General features: G+C 46.2%; 1 pseudogene; it reads left to right on the top strand.

Annotated features, from left to right (window-relative positions):
* The first annotated feature begins 321 nt into the window (after nucleotides 1-321).
* On the top strand, nucleotides 322-10,033 carry LOC131277652 (heterogeneous nuclear ribonucleoprotein D0-like; annotated as a pseudogene).
* The last annotated feature ends 1,050 nt before the right edge of the window (nucleotides 10,034-11,083 follow it).

The raw sequence follows: 11,083 nt of genomic DNA, 5'->3' as shown, positions 1-11,083 counted from the left end.
CTAAGGCTTCAGCATCAAGCTCCAACTTCAAGATTCCTCAACTCTGTCCTTTGCCATGCCTTTTCTCTGCCAGTCACCACTGCCCATGGGATGGGGCTCCATGTCCTAGTGACATGGCCTAATCAAAGCCCCCCTCATTGCTTAGTCTATCCCCAGTACAGACCCAATGATGAGCACACTCCAATAACAGTTTTTGGAATTCATAACCATAGCAAACTGCTACATATACTGAAAATTGTTTCAAATGGAGGGAAATGAAGGCAAAGATTATAAGGGGCTTGCTCCTGTTGAGAACAGACTGCTCAGTTGAACTTCTAAAAGATGAGCTTGGTGTTTCCTGCCAAGGTCAAGCTGGTGGAAAATCACCCTCTATGCCTAGATCATACAGAATGTATTACAAAAGATTACTGCAAGACAGGTAAAAATATATTCAAAGATATGGATAAAATACTCACTTGGGATAACCTGAAGTGGAATCTGCTCACATGGGACACCACTGATGGTGGAAAAGTATGTGACAGGCAGCAATAAGAGAGTCAACAACTGCAGGTGGCTGCTGGAAATATGTCATTTAACACTTACAGCTTTTTTATTCTGTCATTCACCAGCCGGTATTTGAGGGGACTCTTTAAACCTCTCATGTATGAAAGAAGGGTAGGGTCCCATCAACTTTCCTCTGCTCAGAGGCACACAGCCAGCATTAGGAGATGCACATTTGCAAGCAATTTGCAGGTAAAGAACACTGACTCGGAAGCTGGCTTAAGCAAAATGCAGGTATCCCTTCCTCTCATTATAGACCTGTCATACAAAGGAATATACTCAGCTATTATTTTTAGATTTGAGTTTTTGTCAATAAAAAGTTGTGGTTCATGTTTTAATTTTATATAGTACATGCTGGCAATATAATATTTTTTGAAAATGCAGAAATTTGAATACTCAGCACTATATACGACCTATTCAAATGATGGGATAACCTAAAAAGAGCTGAGGCTTGAACCCAGTTGGACACGGCAGGATCCTGATTATATTCAAAGGTAGGAAAAGTAGCCAGAGAGAAAGCATACAGGGGCTGAAGATGAGGTGTCAGGGATGGAGCTCTGATTGACAAAGCAGGGAGGCCAGAAGTACCCACCTTGCATTAAGTTATGCATGCTCAGGTGGCCACAGCCAGTGCAAGAAGGGGAGCTCTGTCTCTCCCCATCAGCCAGGTCCCTCAGCTTTGGTGGATGAGCCTGTCACATGTTGGTAGCTGCCAGCGTGGTGCTTCAGCCCCCCCTTCCTAATAGCCACCAAGTTCAATTGGCACCACTGCCCACCTGCCTCCAAGTCCCAGTGTTCCTGGCACCTGCCTCCTCAGAGCACTAAAACTCCAACCCCATCCCTCAGATGGGCAATAGCAGCTGGGCTTAGAAGTACATTAAGGACTAGGAGAGGTGTGGAGGATCCACCCTGTGAGGCAGGAGGCCTGGGGACACACCTTGGGCTCACCTGCACCTCAGGGCAGATACTGCAGGAGAAATGGGGGCAGTTCTGTCCCAATCAGCCCTTCAGCACTCAGGGTGGTAAGGGAGCATGACAGGGGCTTCCCGTAGTTTCCTGCAGCCACAAGAACCACCAGCACCTGCAGCCACTGGGCACTAAAGTTCTCACTCACATTGGCACAGCAGTCATCCCCATCCCTCAGCCCACCAACAGATTCCGTGATTAGAAACTCCCAGCAGGTCAGTGGCTGGATGACCTGTGCTCCTCACTGTTCAGCCCTTCTGCCCCAAGTCCCAGGAGTTCTGATGGGCTCCATCCAATCCCATGCAAGCTGTGACTACTTCAGGCTGGCTATACTTTCAAACAGCCCTAGAACAGGGGAGGCCTGGACAGATGAAGGGGAAGTAGTGAGGAAAGGTCGAGGAAGAGTCGCTGCCTGCAAAGTGTTGGAAGCAGCTCAGGAGGGCCTTGCCAACACAATGCAGGACCATCTGCCCTAGATTTACCCATCCAGGGGTGTACTGGTGAGGAGGAACCTCCTCCAAGCCTGGACAGCCAAAGGGGCAAGGCCTCCTCACCAGTTTCTGCATTGTCTGCTGTAGCCCAGAGGCCTTATAAAGGTCCACTGAGCACTGTCACCCTGCTGACAACCACCTACATGCAGCGTGTATGTGCACCCAGCCCATTCCCCTTTGACAGTAGCTTCACCGAGATGCTGGGCACTGAAGTGAGCCATTTCATCTACCTGCAGAAGGCAAACTGTGAGGCCATCGTTTTCTGTGTCAGGAGCACCTGATGACAAGAAGACCCTCCTAGCTAAGCCTCCCTGCCTGCCAAGGACTGGTGCCAGTTCCTGAGGGCACATTGAAAATCTAGCACAGGCTGGTGCCAGGAAAGGCCTCCACCTGCCTCTTCTGATCCCTGCACTTCATCCAGGTGATGGGATTGGGACTTTAACAACTTTCAAAAGGCAATCCACCTAGCAATCCCAGGAACTCCCCATAAGCAAACCTGGATGACTTTCCTCAGACTCTGGGCATATTGGTAGGAGCCTGATGCACTGAGAGGATTTGAGATTTTTCCAAGATGTTCATAAAACCAAGGAGTAGCAACCAGAATCCGTACAAGACCTGCGGTACATCTCAGGGAAGAACACACCAGACTCGAGCATTTTCCGTCAGTCAACATGAATGTTAGAGAATGTTAGGTGGCATCATATGCCCTCAGCTGAGGTCCAAGAAAAGGGGATTGGGCTACATTGTATAGGAAATTCCACCTGGCCGGAAGGTCACTGCTTTCAAAGTGTGACAGAAGTTTCCTGGAGCCTCATCTGCAGATTGTCAGCTGAAGCAATGTAAGTCCTAGAGAACTTCCCAAAATGCCAGGCCTTCTAACAGAAGGGTCCAGTGTTCCCAGGAGGGGAAGAGCCATCTGATTGAAACCACTGTATGGGACCACTCCATCCTGAGCAAGGCATACAAGCTCTGCCCAGCAACAGGACATGGAGAAGTCTGCAACCCTGCTCTTCTCCAGCAGCCCTGCCAACCCTTCATTTTCAGCTCCTCTCACAACCTTGAACCTCTTAGGCAAGCTTGTGGGGACCACAGAGTGAGAAGGTGGCTCTAACCTGAAACGTAGGCCCTGGCCCAGAAAATGTACCTATTCCCGAATTGGGAACCCTTATCCCTACTTAACTGCATGTTACTACTACACTGCTTTTCCAATAAAGTGAAAAAAAAAAAAAAACCGCCAAAAAAGGAAAGAATATATTTGGAAACCCTATTTCTGCTAATAGTGTAATGTACAGGACATAAAGAGAATTACTGTAACTCCACCAAACCACAAAGAGCCACAGCAATAAATGGGAAAAGGGCTTGAATAGGCATATCTGCCAAGAATACATACAAATGACTGAAAAGTACATAAACAGATGCTCAACATCATTAGCCATTAGAGAAATACAAATAAGATACCAAAGATAAAAATGAGGCACTACTTACTACACACACACTTGAAAGCTGTTGTTATGGAAACAAATGGTTGAGAAGATGTGGAAAAATGGACCCCTTAGATAATATGGGTGGGAAACTAAAATGCTGCAGCCAGAAAGCTAAACACAGAATTACCATGGGAGCTGGCAATTCCACTCCAAGAAAACATACCAGAGGACTGAAAGCAGGGACTCAACCAGATAGATCTATGGCAATATTCATGACAGCGTCATTCAAAAGAGGAGTTGTGAAAGGAGGGAGTTGGGAGTTATTGCTAAAGGGGAATGAGGTCTGGGTGGGATGATGGAAAGAGTCTGAATACAGTGGTCAAAGCTACCCAATATTATCAATGAACTCAATCAATGTCACCACGTGTCCCACTTAAAATGATTAAAATGATTTTTATGCTTTGAATATTTTTCCACAATTAAAGGAAAAAATCAATATGGTAATGACCACGTTTATAGAGTGAAAGATACAGGCCATTATGATCCCCTCAGTTGACTTAGAAAATGCTTTTGAAAAATTCCCACAACCGTTCATGTTAAGGAATCATTCAGAAAGGTAGCAGGAGACAGCAACTTCCTCCATATGATAAAGGATATTGATGAAAAACCAGCTAAGATGAAAATACCTGCTCAAGAAGGAAAGATCATTCCCTAAGATCACAAGAACAGACTCATCAGAATTAAAAACTTTTCTGCATGAAAGTCCATTCTCAAGAAAGGAAAAAGAAAATGTCCTGAAGTAGGGACAAAACACTTGAACATCGTCTGTGTGATGGGAGCTTAATATGCCAAGCCTATAGGCTACTGAAAGTCAAGAATAAAAGGAGAAATACTGCACTTAAAATATGGGCAGTTGCCTGGACCTTTTCCAAATAAGATATACTAATGAGAAATAAGCACATGAGAAGGTGCTAAACATCCTGAGACATTAGGGTAATACAAATAACAAAGGAAGTGCTACCACTTCTTTAAAAATGTTGGATAACTACTAAAGTAGATGTTGCATAACCAAAACCCTCACACCTTGCAGAGAGAAAGTTCAAAGGGTGAAGACACTTTAGATTCCAGTTTGGTGATGCCTCAGTTAACCATAGAATTTCCATATGACTTAGCAGTTGCACACCTACTTTCCTACTGAAAGGTCAAAATAGGGGTTCAAACAAAACGTTACCCAGGAATGATTTCAGTGTCTTTATTTGCAACAGCCAAATGTGGAAGCAACTACAATGTCCATCAATGAATGCATAAACTAAATAGTACATATAAGCAACAGAGAACTGTACAGCTATGAAAAGGCATACTGTTCTGGAAAGACCTGAAATATGGATGAACCATGAAAGCACTGTGCTAACTGAAGTCAGCACAAGGAAAAGCACCACAGAACTGCACTGAAATCAGCTGGGTAAATAATGAACTGCACAGAGACAAAATATCGATGACCACATGGACTTGAGGCAGGTATCAGGAGTAAAGGATTTCAGTTTTGCATGATGGAAAATGTCTGGTAATAGTGGAAGGGGAAAATAGCACAGTATTGTTACTGTTAACAAGATAACAAGATGTGTGCTGGACTGGTCAGCCAAAGGGGTGCTGAGGCACAATTCCACAAGCCTGCTAGTCTCCACTGAAGCTATTTCTTTCTGGTAGGAGCTTACAGATACCAGGCCATAATGCCTAAGTTACTTCCCTCGACAAATCTATTTGAACATCTTGGAGCAAGACTGGCAACATCAGCCAGGGTTCAGGCTTCCTGGCTTCCTCTCTTCCCAAGTCTTGCTTCTTTCTGGGCTAAGCTCCTCTGATTGTTCCATAAGGGCAGCTGTAGACTATGAGGCTCTCTAAGGCTTTGCCTCTCTCCACAAGGTCAGCTGGAGACAATCAGGTGAAGGGCTCTGTCTCTCACTTACCCCGGGGATTCTGCCCCATTGAAGGAGCTGTTTCTATTCCTCTGTGTTCTTCCCCTGCCTCAAGTCCTGTCTTCCTGAGGCTTGCTTCTGTTTCCTCTCTGAGCTTACTTCCTGGGATTCCAGCTAAGGCTTCAGCATCAAACTCCAACTTCAAGAATCCTCAACTGTTTCCTTCACCATGCCTTTTCTCTGCCAGTCACCACTGCCCGTGTGATGGAGACTCAATGGCCTACCCAGTGAGGTGGCCCAATCCAAGCCCTCCTCATAGCTTAGTCTTTCCCAGGTACAGATCAGATGACAAACAAATTCCAATAACAATTTTTGGAATTCATAACCATAGCAAACTGCTACATATACTGAAAATTGATTCAAATGGAGGGAAATGAAGGCAAAGGATTATAAGGGCCTTGGTCCTGTTGAGAACAGACTGCTCAGTTGAGCTTATCAAAGAAGAGCTCGGTGTTTCCTGCCAAGGTCAAGCTGGCAGAAAATCACCCTCTATGCCTAGATCATACAGAATGTATTACAAAAGATTACTGCAAGACAGGGAAGAATATGTTCAAAGATACAGATAAAACACTAACTTGGGATAACCTGAAGTGGAATCTGCTAACATGGGACACCACTGATTGTGGAAAAGTATGTGACAGGCAGGAACAGGAGAGTCAGACAATGCAGGTGGCTGCTGGAAATATAAGTCATTTAACACCTACAGCTTTTTTATTCTATCATTCACCAGCCGGTATTTGAGGGAACTTTTTAAACCTCTCGTGTATTAAAGAAGGGTAGGGTCCCAGGCACCTTACTCTGCTCTGAGGCACACAGCCAGCATTACTAGATGCACATTTGCAAGCAATTTTCAGATAAAGAACACTGACTGGGGTGGCAGGCTTGGCCTGGTGGTTAGGGCATCCGTCTACCACATGGGAGGTCTGCGGTTCAAATCCCGGGCCTCCTTGACCCGTGTGGACCAGGCCCATGCACAGTGCTAATGCATGTGCAAGGAGTGCTGTGCCACGAAGGGGTGCCCTCCGCATAGGGGAGCCCCACGTGCAAGGAGTGTGCCCCATAAGGAGAGCTGCCCAGCATGAAAGAAAGTGCAGTCTGCCCAGGAATGGTGCCACACACACGGAGAGCTGATACAGCAAGATGATGCAGCCAAAAGAAACACAGATTCCCATGCCGCTGACAACAACAGAAGCAGACAAAGAAGATGCAGCAAATAGACACAGAGAACAGACAACCAGGGTGGGGAGCGGTAAGGGGAGAGAAATAAATAAATAAATAAATAAAATCTTAAAAAAAAATAAAAAGAACACTGACTCGGAAGCTGGCTTAAGTGAAATGCGAGTATTTATTCCTCTCATGATAAGACCTGTCATACAAAGGATTATACTCAGCTATTGTTTTTAGATTTGCGTTTCTGTCAATAAAAAGTTGTGATTCATGTTTTAATTTTATGTAGAACATACTGGAAAAATAATATTTTTTGAAAATGCCGAAATTTGAATACTTGGCACCATATACGACCTATTCAAATGATGGGATAACCTAAAAAGAGCTGAGGCTTGAACCCAGTTTGATGCAGCAGGATTCTGAGTATATTGGAAGATAGGAAAGTAGCCAGAGAGAATGCACAGAGGTGATGAATGTGAGGTGTCAGGGATGGAGCTCTGATTGACAAAGCAGGGAGGCTGGAGGGACCCACCTTGCATTAAATATGCATGCTCAGGTGGCCATTGCCAGTGAAACAAGGGGAGCTCCATCTCTCCCCATCAGTCAAGTCCCTCAGCCTTGGTGGGTGCCTGCCAGGGTGGTGCTGCAGCCCTACCTTCCCAACATCCACATTGTTCACTTGTCACCACTGCCCACCTGCCTCCAAGTCCCTGTTCCTGGAACCTGCCTCCTCAGGGCATTACACTTCCAACTCTCTCCCTCAGACTGGCTGGAGCAGCCTGGGGCTAAGAATACAATAGGACAAGGAGAGGTATGGAGGACCCACCCCATGAGGCAGGAGGCCTCGGGACACACCTTGGGCTGACCTCACATCAGAGCAGATACTGGAGCAGCCATTGGGGCAGCTCTGTCCCAATCAGCCCTTTAGCACTCGGGGCAGTAGGGCAGCATGACAGTGGCTTCCCATAATTCCCTGTGGCCAGAAGACCCACCAGCACCTGCAGGCACTGGGCACTAAACCTCTCTCATGTTGGCACAGCAGTCTTCCCTGTCCCCCAGACCACCAATAGACACCGTGGTTATGAACTCCCAGTAGGTCAGTGGCAGAATGACTTGTGCTCCTCACTGCTCACACTTTCTGCTCCAAGCCTCAGGCCTTCTAATGGGCTCCATCCATGCCCATTCATGCTTTGACTACTTCACCCTGGCTATCCTTCCCAATGACCCCAGAACAAGGGAGGCCTGGGCAGATGGATGGGAAGTTGTGGGAAGAGGTTGAAGGAGAGTCATTGCCTCTGAAGTGGTAGATGCAGCCCAGGAGGGCCTTGCCAACATTGTGTAGGACCACCTTCCCTCAATTTACCCATCCAGGTGTGTGCTGGTGAGGAGGAATCTCCTCCAGTCCTGGATATCCAGGGCAGCATGGCCTCCTCACCAGTTTCTACGGGGTCTACTTGCAGCCCAGAGACCTGAAAAAGGTGCACTGAGCACTGTCACCATGCTGACAACCTCCTACATGCAGAGTTTATGTGCACCTGGCCCAATCCCCATTCACAGAAGTTTCATCGAGCTCCACAGAGATGAAGTGAGTCATTTCATGTACTTCTAGAAGGGCCCTGAGACCACAACTTTCTTTCAGGAACAGCTAATAATCAGGATACATTCCTAGCTAATCCTCCCCACCTGCCAAGGGTTGGTGACAGTTCCTGAGGGCACATTGAAAATCTACTGCAGGCTAGTGTCAGAAAAGGCCTCCACCTGCATTGCCTCCTCCCTGTGTCTTGTCCAGGTGACTGGATCAGGAATTGAACAGCTTTCAAAAATTAATCCACCTAGCAATCCCAAGAAGTCCCCATAAGCAAACCTGGATGACTTGCCCTGGGCTCCCGGTGTGTTAGCATGAGAATGACACACCGAGAGGATTTGAAAAATTTCCAAGGTGTTCATAAAACCAAGGAGCAACAACCAGTATCCATACAAGATCTATGGTCCATCTCAGGGAAGAAAAAGCCAGACTCAAGCATTTTCCATCAGTCTACATGAACATTAGAAAATGTTTGGTGGCATCATATGCCCTCAGGTGAGTGCCACAGAAAAGGGGTTTGGGTTGCACTCTAATAGGAAATTCCACCTGACTGGAAGGTCATGACTTTAGAATTGTGACAGAATTTTCCTGGAACCTCATCTGCAGATTGCCAGTTGAATTGATATGAGTCATAGAGAACTTCCCAAAAGGCCAGACCTTCCATCAAAAGGGTCTAGTGGTTCAGTTGGCCATTTTAGGTGGTCCACAGCGGCGCCATTAAAGTGAGGAGGCAGCAAGAGGGGCTGCCACTACTTCTTTTTCTTTTTAAGTGCAGCCAAAAAAAGCAGGAGTGCATGCCACACGAGAGTGGGAGGCGAGGGGACAGGCCAGGGAGAGGTGCAGGAGCTTTTGCAGCCACGCGTGCTCCCTCTCTGTCTTGTGTGTCTCGCGAGGTAGAGCGGGTGCATGGCAGCAGCGGGGATTACTTTGCTGCTAGTTTCAGTTCAGGGCAGTGGCGGGTGTAGTCTCGGTGGCGGCGGTGCAGGCAGTAGCACGATGTCGGAGGAGAGTTCGGCGGGGACAGGGCAGTGGCGGTGGTAACGGCAGCGGTAGGCGCCTCGGCAGGTGAGCAGGAGGGAGCCATGGTGGTGGTGGAGCAGGAGGCAGCAGCGTTGGCAGGAAGCGAAGCTGGGACGGGGGGGGGGGGGGGGGGGGGCGGAACCGTGGCCAGAGGCACCAAAGGGGGCAGCGCCGAGTCGGAGGGGGCAAAGATCGATGCCAGTAAGAACAAGGAGGATAAAGGGAAAATGTTTACAGGAGGCCTTAGCTGGGACACTACAAAGAAAGATCTGAAGGGCTACTTCTCCAAATTTGGGGAAGTTGTAGACTGTACTCTGAAGTTAGATCCTATCACAGGGTGATGAAGGGGTTTTGGCTTTGTGCTATTTAAAGAGTCAGAAAGAACATAAATTGAATGGGAAGGTGATTGATCCTAAAAGGGCCAAAGCCATGAAAACAAAAGAGCCTGTTAAAAAAAATTTTGTTGGTGGCCTTTCTCCAGATACACCTGAAGAGAAAATAAGGAAGTACTTTGGTGGTTTTTCATAAGGTGGAAATCATAGAGCCCCCCGTGGACAAGACCAATAAGAGGCATGGATTCTGCTTTATTACCTTTCAAGAAGAGGAACCAGTGGAGAAGATAATGGAAAAGAAATACCATAATGTTGGTCTCAGTAAATGTGAAATAAAAGTAGCCATGTCAAAGGAACAGTATCAGCAACAGCAACAGTAGGGATCTAGAGGAGGATTTGCAGGAAGAGCTCGTGGAAGAGGTGGTGATCAGCAGAGTGGTTATGGGAAAGAATCCAGGTGAGGCGGTCATCAAAATAGCTACAAACCACACTAAATTATTCCATTTGCAACTTATCCCCAACAGGTGGTGAAGCAGTATTTTCCAATTTGAAGATTCATGTGAGGGTGGCTCCTACCACCTTGCTAATAGCAATTCAAACTAAAATTTTTCTATCAAGTCCCCAAATGGAAGTATGACCTTGGGTCCCTCTGAAGTTTAACTCTGAGTACTATTAAAAGAAATTTGCTTTCATTGATTTATTTCTTAATTGCTATGCTTCAGAATCAATTTATTTTATGCCCCTTCCCCAGTATTGTAGAGCAAGTCTTGTGTTAAAAGCCCAGTGTGACAGTGTCATGATGTAGTAATGTCTTACTGGTTTTTTAATAAATCCTTTTGTATTAAAAAAAAAAAAAAAAAAAGGGTCCAGTGTTCCCAGGATGGGAAGAGCTCTCTGATGAAAAGCACTGCGTGGGAGCACACCGTCCTGAGCAAGGCATCCAAGCTCTGCCCAGCAACAGGACATGAAGAAGTCTGCAACCCTGCTCTTCCCCAACAGCCCAACCACATGTTCATTTTCTGCTCCCCTTGCACTCTTGACCCTCTTAGGCAAGCTCATGGGGATCACAGAGCAAGAAGGTGGCTTGCGACGGTTTGCTCGGTTGGCCAGCAAACCACACTTCAGCCCGAGGGGTGACCGCAGTGGCTCTAAATTTAAATATAAGCCCACTTATTGTATGAGTCTCCAGAAGTCAGAAAGAGGACCTAATCCCAAAATTTGAACCCTGAGCTCTACTTAACTACTTTACTACAATACTACTTTTCCAAAACCTAAAAAAAGTAAACCTAAAAAGGGACAGAAAATATTTGGAAACTCTGTTTCTGCTAATAGCGTAATATACAAAACATAAAGAGAATTACTATAACTCAACAAAAGGACAAACAGCCCCATTAAAAAATGGGAAAATGGCTTGAATAGACATATCTGCCAAGAATATATACAAATGCCCAAAAAGCATGTAAACAGATGCTCAACATCATTAGCCATTAGAGAAATGCACATAAGATACCAAAAATAAAAATGAGGTGCTACTACACACATGCTTTAATGCTGGTTTTAGGGAAAAAAAATGGTTTTGAGG

The sequence above is a fragment of the Dasypus novemcinctus genome, unplaced genomic scaffold (genome assembly GCF_030445035.2).
Source record: "Dasypus novemcinctus isolate mDasNov1 unplaced genomic scaffold, mDasNov1.1.hap2 scaffold_233, whole genome shotgun sequence".
NCBI classification, from domain to species: Eukaryota; Metazoa; Chordata; class Mammalia; order Cingulata; family Dasypodidae; genus Dasypus; species Dasypus novemcinctus.
This window is presented reverse-complemented; position numbering and strand designations above follow the sequence as displayed.